Below are 13,643 nucleotides of genomic sequence, written 5' to 3'. Positions count from 1 at the left end.
TAAGTAAAGTTTCTGTGGCCCTGAGTAACAATTCTCTGGCACTCCGTAACAATTCTGTCTGTCCCTGAGTAACAATTCTCTGGCACTCAGTAACAATTCTGTCTGTCCCTGAGTAAAAATTCTGTGGCCCTAATTAAAGTTTCTGTGGCCCTAAGTAACAATTCTCTGGCACTCAGTAACAATTCTGTCTGTCCCTGAGTAACAATTCTCTGGCACTCCGTAACAATTCTGTCTGTCCCTGAGTAACAATTCTCTGGCACTCAGTAACAATTCTGTCTGTCCCTGAGTAAAAATTCTGTGGCCCTAAGTAAAGTTTCTGTGGCCCTGAGTAACAATTCTCTGGCACTCCGTAACAATTCTGTCTGTCCCTGAGTATGAATTCTGTGGCCCTAACTAGCGTTTCTTTGTCCCTAAGTAACAGTTCTGTGGCCCTGAGTAACAATTCTGTGTCTGTGCGAGTAACAATTCTGTGGCCCTAAGTAACAGTTCTGTGGCCCTCAGTAACAGTTCTGTGTCTGTGCGAGTAACAATTCTGTGTCTGTGCGAGTAACAATTCTGTGGCCCTAAGTAAAGTTTCTGTGGCCCTCAGTAACAGTTCTGTGTCTGTGCGAGTAACAATTCTGTGTCTGTGCGAGTAACAATTCTGTGGCCCTAAGTAAAGTTTCTGTGGCCCTAAGTAACAATTCTCTGGCACTCAGTAACAATTCTGTCTGTCCCTGAGTAACAATTCTCTGGCACTCAGTAACAATTCTGTCTGTCCCTGAGTAAAAATTCTGTGGCCCTAAGTAAAGTTTCTGTGGCCCTGAGTAACAATTCTCTGGCACTCCGTAACAATTCTGTCTGTCCCTGAGTATGAATTCTGTGGCCCTAACTAGCGTTTCTTTGTCCCTAAGTAACAGTTCTGTGGCCCTGAGTAACAATTCTGTGTCTGTGCGAGTAACAATTCTGTGGCCCTAAGTAACAGTTCTGTGGCCCTCAGTAACAGTTCTGTGTCTGTGCGAGTAACAATTCTGTGTCTGTGCGAGTAACAATTCTGTGGCCGTAAGTAACAGTTCTGTGGCCTTCAGTAACAATTCTGTGTCTGTGCGAGTAACAATTCTGTGTCTGTGCGAGTAACAATTCTGTGGCCCTAAGTAAAGTTTCTGTGGCCCTAAGTAACAATTCTCTGGCACTCAGTAACAATTCTGTCTGTCCCTGAGTAACAATTCTCTGGCACTCAGTAACAATTCTGTCTGTCCCTGAGTAAAAATTCTGTGGCCCTAAGTAAAGTTTCTGGGGCCCTGAGTAACAATTCTCTGGCACTCAGTAACAATTCTGTCTGTCCCTGAGTAACAATTCTCTGGCACTCAGTAACAATTCTGTCTGTCCCTGAGTAAAAATTCTGTGGCCCTAAGTAAAGTTTCTGTGGCCGTGAGTAACAATTCTCTGGCACTCCGTAACAATTCTGTCTGTCCCTGAGTAACAATTCTGTGGCCCTAATAACGTTTCTGTGGCCCTAAGTAACAATTATCTGGCACTCAGTAACAATTCTGTCTGTCCCTGAGTAACAATTCTCTGGCACTCAGTAACAATTCTGTCTGTCCCTGAGTAAAAATTCTGTGGCCCTAAGTAAAGTTTCTGTGGCCGTGAGTAACAATTCTCTGGCACTCCGTAACAATTCTGTCTGTCCCTGAGTAACAATTCTCTGGCACTCAGTAACAATTCTGTCTGTCCCTGAGTAAAAATTCTGTGGCCCTAAGTAAAGTTTCTGTGGCCCTGAGTAACAATTCTCTGGCACTCCGTAACAATTCTGTCTGTCCCTGAGTAACAATTCTCTGGCACTCAGTAACAATTCTGTCTGTCCCTGAGTAAAAATTCTGTGGCCCTAATTAAAGTTTCTGTGGCCCTAAGTAACAATTCTCTGGCACTCAGTAACAATTCTGTCTGTCCCTGAGTAACAATTCTCTGGCACTCCGTAACAATTCTGTCTGTCCCTGAGTAACAATTCTCTGGCACTCAGTAACAATTCTGTCTGTCCCTGAGTAAAAATTCTGTGGCCCTAAGTAAAGTTTCTGTGGCCCTGAGTAACAATTCTCTGGCACTCCGTAACAATTCTGTCTGTCCCTGAGTATGAATTCTGTGGCCCTAACTAGCGTTTCTTTGTCCCTAAGTAACAGTTCTGTGGCCCTGAGTAACAATTCTGTGTCTGTGCGAGTAACAATTCTGTGGCCCTAAGTAACAGTTCTGTGGCCCTCAGTAACAGTTCTGTGTCTGTGCGAGTAACAATTCTGTGTCTGTGCGAGTAACAATTCTGTGGCCCTAAGTAAAGTTTCTGTGGCCCTCAGTAACAGTTCTGTGTCTGTGCGAGTAACAATTCTGTGTCTGTGCGAGTAACAATTCTGTGGCCCTAAGTAAAGTTTCTGTGGCCCTAAGTAACAATTCTCTGGCACTCAGTAACAATTCTGTCTGTCCCTGAGTAACAATTCTCTGGCACTCAGTAACAATTCTGTCTGTCCCTGAGTAAAAATTCTGTGGCCCTAAGTAAAGTTTCTGTGGCCCTGAGTAACAATTCTCTGGCACTCCGTAACAATTCTGTCTGTCCCTGAGTATGAATTCTGTGGCCCTAACTAGCGTTTCTTTGTCCCTAAGTAACAGTTCTGTGGCCCTGAGTAACAATTCTGTGTCTGTGCGAGTAACAATTCTGTGGCCCTAAGTAACAGTTCTGTGGCCCTCAGTAACAGTTCTGTGTCTGTGCGAGTAACAATTCTGTGTCTGTGCGAGTAACAATTCTGTGGCCGTAAGTAACAGTTCTGTGGCCTTCAGTAACAATTCTGTGTCTGTGCGAGTAACAATTCTGTGTCTGTGCGAGTAACAATTCTGTGGCCCTAAGTAAAGTTTCTGTGGCCCTAAGTAACAATTCTCTGGCACTCAGTAACAATTCTGTCTGTCCCTGAGTAACAATTCTCTGGCACTCAGTAACAATTCTGTCTGTCCCTGAGTAAAAATTCTGTGGCCCTAAGTAAAGTTTCTGGGGCCCTGAGTAACAATTCTCTGGCACTCAGTAACAATTCTGTCTGTCCCTGAGTAACAATTCTCTGGCACTCAGTAACAATTCTGTCTGTCCCTGAGTAAAAATTCTGTGGCCCTAAGTAAAGTTTCTGTGGCCCTAAGTAACAATTCTCTGGCACTCAGTAACAATTCTGTCTGTCCCTGAGTAAAAATTCTGTGGCCCTAAGTAAAGTTTCTGTGGCCCTAAGTAACAATTATCTGGCACTCAGTAACAATTCTGTCTGTCCCTGAGTAACAATTCTCTGGCACTCAGTAACAATTCTGTCTGTCCCTGAGTAAAAATTCTGTGGCCCTAATTAAAGTTTCTGTGGCCCTAAGTAACAATTCTCTGGCACTGAGTAACAATTCTGTCTGTCCCTGATTATGAATTCTGTGGCCCTAACTAGCGTTTCTTTGTCCCTAAATAACGATTCTGTGGCCCTCATTAACAAATCTGTGTCCCTGAGTAATGGTTCTCTGTCCCTAAGTAACTTTTCTCTGTCCCCAATTATCGTTTCTGTGGCCCTAACTCTGTCCCTGTCCCTAGTACAGAGCGGTCTGCCTCTGTTCAATAACTGCAGGCAAATGAAGAATTCCAAAATGGCCGCTATTTATAGCTCGACCATTACACAGTGCTGGCTGGCTGGCTGCTGATTGGCTGATGCGATCACATGTCGTTGAGGAATGCATTATGGGTCAGCGCGCCTTGTCTGCGCGCCTTCCCAGACATCCCCGCTGCGTCGCCGCACATGTCAGCCGCCATTTTCTGAAAAATTTCGATTCGCGCGTCCGAATTAGGCTATTTTTCGGATTCGGCACGAATCGAAATTTTTCCGATATTCGACTCGAATTCCACTTCGGATACTTCGATTCGCTCATCTCTATTGGGCTCATCTGAAGGCCACACCAAGTTTGGAGGTCTTTAGCTATTGACTCTGCAGACAGTTGGTGACTTCTGCGCACTGTGCGCTTCAGCATGCGCTGACCCCGCCCTGTCATGTGACGTGGCCTACCACTTGGTGGCTGAGTTCCTGTTGTTCCCAGTTGCTTCCACTTTGTTATAATCCCACTAACAGTTGAGCGTGGAATATTTAGTAGCCAGGAAATGTCACGGATGGACTTATTGCACAGGTGGCCACCTATCAAGGGACCACGCTTGGAGTCACTGAGCTCCTGAGAGCGACCCATTCTTTCACCAATGTTTGTAGAAGCAGTCTGCATGCCTAGGGGCTTGATTGTATACACCTGTGTCCATGGAGGGGATTGGAACACCTGAATCCAATTATATGCAGGTGATTGGAACACCTGCATCCAATGATATGGAGGCGATTGGAACACCTGAATCCAATGATATGGAGGCGATTGGAACACCTGATTCCAATTATATGCAGGCGATTGGAACACCTGCATCCAATGATATGGAGGCGATTGGAACACCTGAATCCAATGATATGGAGGCGATTGGAACACCTGAATCCAATGAAATGAAGGCGATTGGAACACCTGAATCCAATGAAATGGAGGCGATTGGAACACCTGAATCCAATGATATGGAGGCGATTGGAACACCTGAACCCAATGATATGGAGGCGATTGGAACACCTGAACCCAATGATATGGAGGCGATTGGAACACCTGAATCCAATGATATGGAGGCGATTGGAACACCTGAATCCAATGATATGGAGGCGATTGGAACACCTGAAATCAATGATATGGAGGCGATTGGAACACCTGAATCCAATGATATGGAGGCGATTGGAACACCTGAACCCAATGATATGGAGGCGATTGGAACACCTGAACCCAATGATATGGAGGCGATTGGAACACCTGAATCCAATGATATGGAGGCGATTGGAACACCTGAATCCAATGATATGGAGGTGATTGGAACACCTGAATCCAATGATATGGAGGCGATTGGAACACCTGAATCCAATGATATTGAGGAGATTGGAACACCTGAATCCAATGATACGGAGGCGATTGGAACACCTGAATCCAATGAAATGGAGATGATTGGAACACCTGAATCCAATGATATGTAGGTGACTGGAACAGCTGAATCCAATGCTGTGGAGGCGATTGGAACACCTGAATCAATGATGATTGGGAGGGGATTGGAACACTTGAATCCAATGATATGGAGGTGATTGGAACACCTGAATCCAATGAAATGGAGATGATTGGAACACTTGAATCCAATGATATGGAGGCGATTGGAACACCTGAATCCAATGATATGGAGGCGATTGGAACACCTGAATCCAATGAAATGGAGGCGATTGGAACACCTGAACCCAATGATATGGAGGTGATTGGAACACCTGAACCCAATGATATGGAGGTGATTGGAACACCTGAATCCAATGATATGGAGGTGATTGGAACACCTGAATCCAATGATATGGAGGTGATTGGAACACCTGAATCCAATGATTTGGTGGCTGGCCCAATACTTCTGGCTATATAGTGTACCTTCCCTCCCGTTATACATCCATACAAGAAGAGACCACCCAGCTCCCTTGTGGCTTTCCTCGCCGTTCGCGGCAAACGTGGTCGTCTTCCCGTCAGATGCTGTCACACACGGATAGAACATGTTCCAGTAGTAAATAACGAGAACATACTCCCGGCGCTCCGACACGTGAATGGAACGTCTCTGCTGGAATAACGCTTAGAGTGAGGAAAACATCTCCAGCCCCCCAAGGTCAGCTATTGTGTCTGCGGTCCGTGGAATCCTCCTGCCGGCACTTTGAAGGCGACTTTCCCAGCGAGCGGCTGTAGCGGCACACATGGCGTGATTGATGAGCACTTTCTATTGTTGAGTCCTCTCTGTATATAATGAGGGGTGTATATCATCCGACTTCATCACGTATACCTCAGTCTGGAGCCACAATGTTCCCTCACATTATGTACAATCCGGAAAACGTGAGGACAGGCCGAATCGCTCTGCGACCAGGGAGGCCACGTTGCTGTATGTAGAGGCGTGGCTTTAATACTGAACTCCAGGTACGGGTTTTATTGCACAGCGGCACTGATCCATGTTCTGCCCCACTTTCATGGACATTTTCTGTTGCCTTGAGGTGAATGAGGTAGTATTTTGACATCTATTGGTAGCTTTGGGCCACTGCAAGTTGTTTACTACCTGATGTTGTTTCTTCCTATGTCCTCCCCTCCTTTTTAGTGCCGGTTAGTTTTGTTTTAGCTGGACTCTCTGCAAGTTGCACTGATCCATGTTCTGCCCCATTTTCATGAAAGCTTTCTGTTGCTTTTAAGTGCATGAGGTGGTATGTTGACATCTAGTGGTGGCTTTGGGCCACTGCAAGTTGTTTACTACATGATGTATCTTCCTATGTCCTCCCCTCCTTTTTAGTTTAGTCTTAGCTGGACTCTGCAAGTTGCACATTTTCGTGTTCTGCACCACTTTTGTGACATTTTTCTGTTTTATTCAAGCACATGAGGTAGTATGCCATCTCGTGGTGGTTTTGGGGCACTGCAAGTTGTTTACTACATGATGTTGTATCTTCCTATGTCCTCCCCTCCTTTTTAGTGTCGGTTAGTTTCGTTTTAGCTGGACTCTCTGCAAGTTGCACTGATCCATGTTCTGCCCCATTTTCATGGACATTTTCTGTTGCATCGAAGTGCATGAGGTGGTATGTTGACATCTAGTGGTGGCTTTGGGCCACTGCAGGTTGTTTACTACATGATGTTGTATCTTCCTATGTCCTCCCCTCCTTTTTAGTGCTGGTTAGTTTAGTTTTAGCTGGACTTTCTGCAAGTTGCACTGATCCATGTTCTGCCCCATTTTCATGGACATTTTCTGTTGCTTTTAAGTGCATGAGGTGGTATGTTGACATCTAGTGGTGGCTTTGGGCCACTGCAAATTGTTTACTACATGATGTATCTTCCTATGTCCTCCCCTCCTTTTTAGTTTAGTCTTAGCTGGACTCTGCAAGTTGCACATTTTCGTGTTCTGCACCACTTTTGTGACATTTTTCTGTTTTATTCAAGCACATGAGGTAGTATGCCATCTCGTGGTGGTTTTGGGGCACTGCAAGTTGTTTACTACACAATTTTGTATCTTCCTATGTCCTCCCCTCCTTTTTAGTGCCAGTTAGTTTCGTTTTAGCTGGACTCTCTGCAAGTTGCACTGATCCATGTTCTGCCCCATTTTCATGAAAGTTTTCTGTTGCTTTTAAGTGCATGAGGTGGTATGTTGACATCTAGTGGTGGCTTTGGGCCACTGCAAGTTGTTTACTACATGAGGCATCTTCCTATGTCCTCCCCTCCTTTTTAGTTTAGTCTTAGCTGGACTCTGCAAGTTGCACATTTTCGTGTTCTGCACCACTTTTGTGATATTTTGTCTGTTTTATTCAAACACATGAGGTAGTATGCCATCTCATGGTGGTTTTGGGGCACTGCAAGTTGTTTACTACATGATTTTGTATCTTCCTATGTCCTCCCCTCCTTTTTAGTGCTGGTTAGTTTAGTTTTAGCTGGACTCTCTGCAAGTAGCACTGATCCATGTTCTGCCCCATTTTCATGGACATTTTCTGTTGCATCAAAGTGCATGAGGTGGTATGTTGACATCTAGTGGTCGTTTTGGGCCACTGAAAGTAGTTTACTACATGATGTTGTATCTTCCCATGTCCTCCCCTCCTTTTTAGTGCTGGTTTGTTTAGTCTTAGCTGGACTCTCTGCAAGTTGCACCTATCCGTGTTCTGCACCACTTTTGTGACATTTTTCTGTTTTATTCAAGCACATGAGGTAGTATGCCATCTCGTGGTGGTTTTGGGGCACTGCAGGTTGTTTACTACCTGATGTTGTATCTTCCTATGTCTTCCCCTCCTTTTTAGTGCAGGTTAGGTTAGTTTTAGCTGGACTCTCTGCAAGTTACACTGATCCATGTTCTGCCCCACTTTCATGAACGTTTTCTGTTGCTTTCAAGTGCATGAGGTGGTATGTTGACATCTAGTGGTGGCTTCGGGCCACTGCAAGTTGTTTACTACATGATGTATCTTCCTATGTTCTCCCCTCCTGTTTAGTGCTGGTTAGTTTAGTCTTAGCTGGACCTGCAAGTTGCACTAATCCATGTTCTGCCCCACTTTCATGGAATTTTTCTGTTGCATTGAAGTGCATGAGGTAATATGTTGACATCTAGTGGTGACTTTGGGCCACTGCAAGTTGTTTGCTATACAATGTATCTTCAGGAGTGAGTGAGGGGGAAGTGGTAGCGTTATAGGTAACGCTGAAGGAGCATTGTGACAGGTAGGATGGGAGCCAGGAGAGAGCGGAATCTCTGAGGCCGAGAGAGTGTAGTTTTTTGAGGAGGAGGGGGTGGTCGACTGTTTCAAAGGCCGCGGAGAGGTCAAGGAGTAGGAGCACTGAATAGTGGCCATTAGCTCTGGTGGTTAGCAGGTCGTTGGAGAGTTTGAGTAAGGCAGTTTCGGTGGAGTGTAGGGGATGGAAGTCGGACTGTAGGGGATTGGGGAGGTTGCTTTTTAAGTATGGGAGTGATGTGTGCATGCTTCAGAGGGGAGGGGAATGCACCGGAAGAGAGGGAGAGATTAAAGATGTGGGTGAGGGAACGTAGGATGGAGGGAGAGGGAGGTCGTAGGAGTTGTGAGGGGATAGGGTCGAGGGGGCAGGTGGTGAGGCGGGCATCAGAGAAGACCTTGGTGACCTCCTCAATGGTAGTAAGGTCGAAGGTGTGGAGTGTTGCGGGGGTTTCAGTGTGAGGAATGTTAGGTGGGGTGGAGGTCAGAGCAGTGGTGAGGCCGAGGGAGAGGGGTGATGAGGGGGTAGCTGTATGAGAGGGGACGGGTTTGGAGGGAGTTTGAGCAGGGCGATGTCCTTGCGAATTGTGTCAATCTTGTTTTTAAAGTGATTGGCAATCCCAAGGGCAGTGAGTGAGGTGCTGGGTGGAGGTGAGAGCGGAGAGAGTAGAGAGTTGAAGGTGGAGAAGAGTCGGCGAGGATTGGAGGAGAGGGCCTTGATGAGGGTCAGGAAGTAGACTTGTTTGGCAGAGTGGAGGGAGGAGGTGTAGGTGCGGAAGGCAGATTTGTATCGGGTGAAGGCTTGTTGGGATCTGGTTTTGCGCCATAGTCGCTCCAGGGCACGACTGTGTCGTTTGAGGGTTTTGGTGTGATCAGTCTGCCAGGGCTGGAGCGGTCGGGGTCTGATGTTTTGGGTGCTTAAAGGCGCTAGTGAGTCAAGGGCTGTTGAGAGCGCGTTGTTGTAGGCAGTCATAGCCAGGTCAGGGCAGGACAGGGGGAGGATGCTGTCGGGGAGTTGATCAGCTGCAGAGTGGAGGGGGGCAGGGTTCAGGTTGCGGCGGTTTCGGTCGGTGGTAGTATAGCATTTGGAGGGGTAGGTGTCAGAGGACGAGGAGAAAGAGCAGGTAATAAGGTTATGGTCAGAGAAAGGGAAGAGGGTGTTAGTGAGGTGCGGGGAGCGCAGAGGTGGGAGAAGACAAGGTCCAGGATGTTTCCCTCGGAGTGGGTGGTGGATTGTATGCACTGTGAGAGTGCGAAGGAGGAGGTTAGGTGGAGGAGATGGGATGAGGCCGAGTTCTCGAGGTTGACAGGGATGTTGAAATCCCCAAGGATGATGGTGGGTAGCTCGGAGGAGAGAAAGAAGGGTAGCCAGGCGGAAAAGTCATCAAGGAAGCGGGATACGGGTCCAGGAGGCCGGTAGATTACGGCAATCTTCAGGGGGGTTGGGGAGAATATTCGGATGCAGTGGGCCTCGAAGGAGGAGAAGGATAGAGAGGGGGGTTTGGGAGGACTCGGAAGGTGCTCTGTGGTGATAGGAGCAGACCAACCCCACCACCTTTACAACCGTTGGGTCTGGGTGAGTGGGTCCAGATGAGACCTCCATAGGAGAGTGCAGCAGGGGAGGTAGAGTCAGTGGCCTGGATCCAGGTTTCCGTGATCGCTGGGATGTTGACGAAGCGGGAAACAAAGAGGCTTGTTGCACACCGATCGGGCGTTCAGGAGTGCACACGAAAACGGGGGGGGGTGGTTTTAGGGAGTAGGGGGACAGATACTAGGTTGACTAGGTTGCAGGGGTTGCGACAGGACGTGGAAGCGGGAGGGTGCTGTGTGGGTGAGCGGGGTGGTGGAGGGCCAGGGTTCGGGGAGATGTCCCCCGCGGTTAGGAGGAGAAGAAGGGTGAGAAAGGTGGCATGGGAGCGGGATGTGCAGAAGTGTGTAAGTCTACCAGTGCGACTTCAAGTAGCAGCAACTTGAAAGTTTCCGCACTACGTTGGTTCAATTTTCATGCAACTTGAGGGCCATAGACTTCTTTGTAAACCCTCCAAATGCAGGCCATAGACGGTTCGTTTATTTTTTTTATTTTTATTTTCAGACGAAAAACGAAAAATCGGTCGTTCTGTTGCCACCAATGCTTACTCAAATCAGCCGTTTTTCGTAAATTTTCCAGCATGACCGATAAAAGAAATCAGGAGGAACCGCAAAAATCGGCCGATGCCATTCAACAGTGCGAATATTCCGATTATTCTTTCGGACAAAAATTCGGCCGATTTTCGAACCATCTATGGCCTGCAAAAGTCACACCTGAATGGTATACATGTGACTTGTGTGCGATTTTGTACAGCACAATCATCCTTGGTCAAAGCCAAAGCCGCACTCATCCAAAGTCACAACAAAGTTTCAGTAAAAGTTGCAGCAAGTCGCACTGTAAAGTAAATGATTTTAAAGCCATACAAGTGTGAATGGAGCCTTAAGAAGCAGGACTGAGCCTGGGTTCACGCTTCTGCGGTGCGGCACATCGCATGTGATTCTCACAGGAACCGCACCACATTCCTGTGCAAATCACATGCGAATTCTGCACGGTGCGATTCGAGCCATACATTTTGTATGGCTCAAATCACACTGCATCTGCACCAAAGAAGTGCAGGACCCTTTTTTTCTGGTCCGCACTAGAATCTGATCGCAGCAGTATTCACACCTACGCAATCAGATTCTGCACATCTCATCGCGTTTTGCGGACCGCTTTCGGGGTGTTGTTTACTTAACATACACACCCGCAGCGGTTCATATGAACGGGGTGCGATTCTGATGCGGTGCTGAATTCGCACTGAAAACGCTGCAAATTCCGCAGTGTGAACTCGGGGCTAAATCTATCTTTCCACGCTCTTTCCAAACCCAAAAATATATTTTTTTAATGATAAACTTTCAGCTGGAACTGCAAGCCAAAGCGACCAATAGACAATGCAAATCCTATGATTTACTGCTAAACCTGCCCCTTCCCACCTCCTGAGCTTCTCTATTGGTCATTCACCACTTCCAGTCCGGACACTTTCACCCCCTTCCTGACCAGGGCAACTTTCAGCTTTCAGCGCTATCACACTTTGAATGACAATTGCACGGTCATGCAACACTGTACCCATATGAATTTTTTACCATTTTTTTGAGACAGATAAAGCTTTATTTTGGTGGTATTTATTCACCGCTGGGATTTTTATTTTTTTTGCTATGTAAATGAAAATGTCCAAAAAATTTTTTTAAAAAGTGTTTTTCTTATAAAATTTTGCAAATAAATAATCTTTCATCATAAATCTTGACCAAAATGTATTCTGTTATATTTTTAGTAAAAAAAAAATAAGCCAAATTAGTTTATAACCAAAAATTATAATTTTTAAACATTTTTTTACATTTTTATTTTATTTTTTTATATTATTATTTATGGGTTTTTTTACATACTGTCACCCTAGCAGTACAGTGTCACCATGGTGATACTGTACTACTTGTGGGGGTGATGAAGATTTTTTTTGTTTTTGTTTTACAGTGATTGCTTTTACACCCATATAGGATGTAAAAGCAATCATTTCTCTTTCTCTCTGTCTGCATTCTTGCAGCCATTGAGAAATACTGAGTGAGCTGTGATAGGTCACAGCTTGTCACATGGTACAAGGCTGTTGTGAATAGCCTTGTACCATGTGATCTCTGTGATCATTCACAGATTTCACAGGTAGTAAGCAATGATGCCACAAGTGACATCTTGCTTACTACTTTGCATGTGATCACTGATTGGCCTATCAGTTATCACATGATCGGGACCTCGTACAGAGGTCCCATCCGACGATCGGTGTTTCACTGTGTCCAGAGGACACAGCGGGCACCGGACCGCGGTGCTGCGCGCTCCTTGGCTAGAAAAGGCGGGTGCCGTTTATGAACGGCAACCCGCCCCTGTAGTGCCACCGCCCTGCCGTTTATAAACAGCAGGCTGACGGCAAGAGGTTAAGAGCATACATCATAGTAGGGGACCTATAAGGCGTTTTTGATATGGAAGGACTCCAAGCAAGGACTGAGATTGGCACATGATTTCAGCTGCCTAGCTCTACTGGTGGTTTAACATGTTACTTTCAATGTGCGTTTTTGGTGCATTCCGGTGCGTTTTTGATGCGTTTTACCACTTTCTAATACAGTTCTGTGCAGAAACAATGCAGCCTGTTCTACATTTTTTTCTGCAACCGGAACGCACTGAAGCTGCAAGCACTGATGTGAGCTATGACATAGACAGCCATATCACCTACTTTCTGTGCGTTTTGGATGTAGAAAAAAAAAGCAACTGAAACGCATGTCGTGTGAACTGGCCCTAAAAACCAAATATTTTAAAACAATCATTATTTTTAAAGTTCAATCGTTTATTTTTAAAAGTCATTTGAAAAAAGTACAGGAGGTGTAAACCTGTTTTGTGGAGCCAGCCTTTTCACATGCGTCTTATATAATGTTTACATCCTGGCCGAGGTTTATCACGATGGTTCCTGTACTCCGAGATTCCCCAGCGCTAGCGTCTCCCTCCTCGCATATCCTCGCTGGGTTTCCTGTACAAAGTCGCAGAGAGGAAACAAGGACAGAACAGAATGTACCAGCCGTTTGTCCCATTGTATAGGGCGAGTTCTCCAGAGATAACCCACTGTCACACAAACTATTTTAGGAGAATGGTAATTCGGCCCTGAAGACCAGGAATTGCGGATTTTACGTTTTTCTTTAACAATAAAGACATTCATAGGTTTCCATTCATAGTCTTCGCTGAGAAATTCTCTGCATCTAGCGGTTCTCAGCAGCAACACGCTAATTGTATATTTTACATTGTATTTACATTTATATTGTACATTGCTACATTGTATATTTTATCAAAGTGTATCAAAACCCAAAAGTATAAAATATAATACATTGCAACTTAGCGGTCTTTGGAGGTGGTGGCATTCGTTTCCCTTCTAAGGCGTAATTCTTACCTACGGGGGCGACAGAGTGTGAGCACGCTCCCATGCGTCGCGTGTAGAGCAGCCCATGCATTTTAATGGGCTGCCTTAGACACAAGAAATGTGGAAGAGAAGTCTCTGTCTCTATTCCAAAAATGAACTGCACCATATCGCATGGTTCTGCGGGCACCATGTGGTTTGCCGTGAACAAATAGGCATGCCATTCCAGGGATTGGGCATGTGCGGGCGTGGGCCAATACACGTGTACACGCATGTGCTGTATTAGCTTACTGAAAAGACCCCAGGATGTCAGACTGGATGCTTCCATCAAGGACAAGATGGATCTTTGGTGGCTGGTGATGGGCATCATGCATTCAGACTT

Source organism: Staurois parvus, unplaced genomic scaffold (genome assembly GCF_062004578.1).
Source record: "Staurois parvus isolate SC_StPar_1 unplaced genomic scaffold, SC_StPar_1.0 ptg000557l, whole genome shotgun sequence".
NCBI lineage: Eukaryota > Metazoa > Chordata > Amphibia > Anura > Ranidae > Staurois > Staurois parvus.
This window is presented reverse-complemented; position numbering follows the sequence as displayed.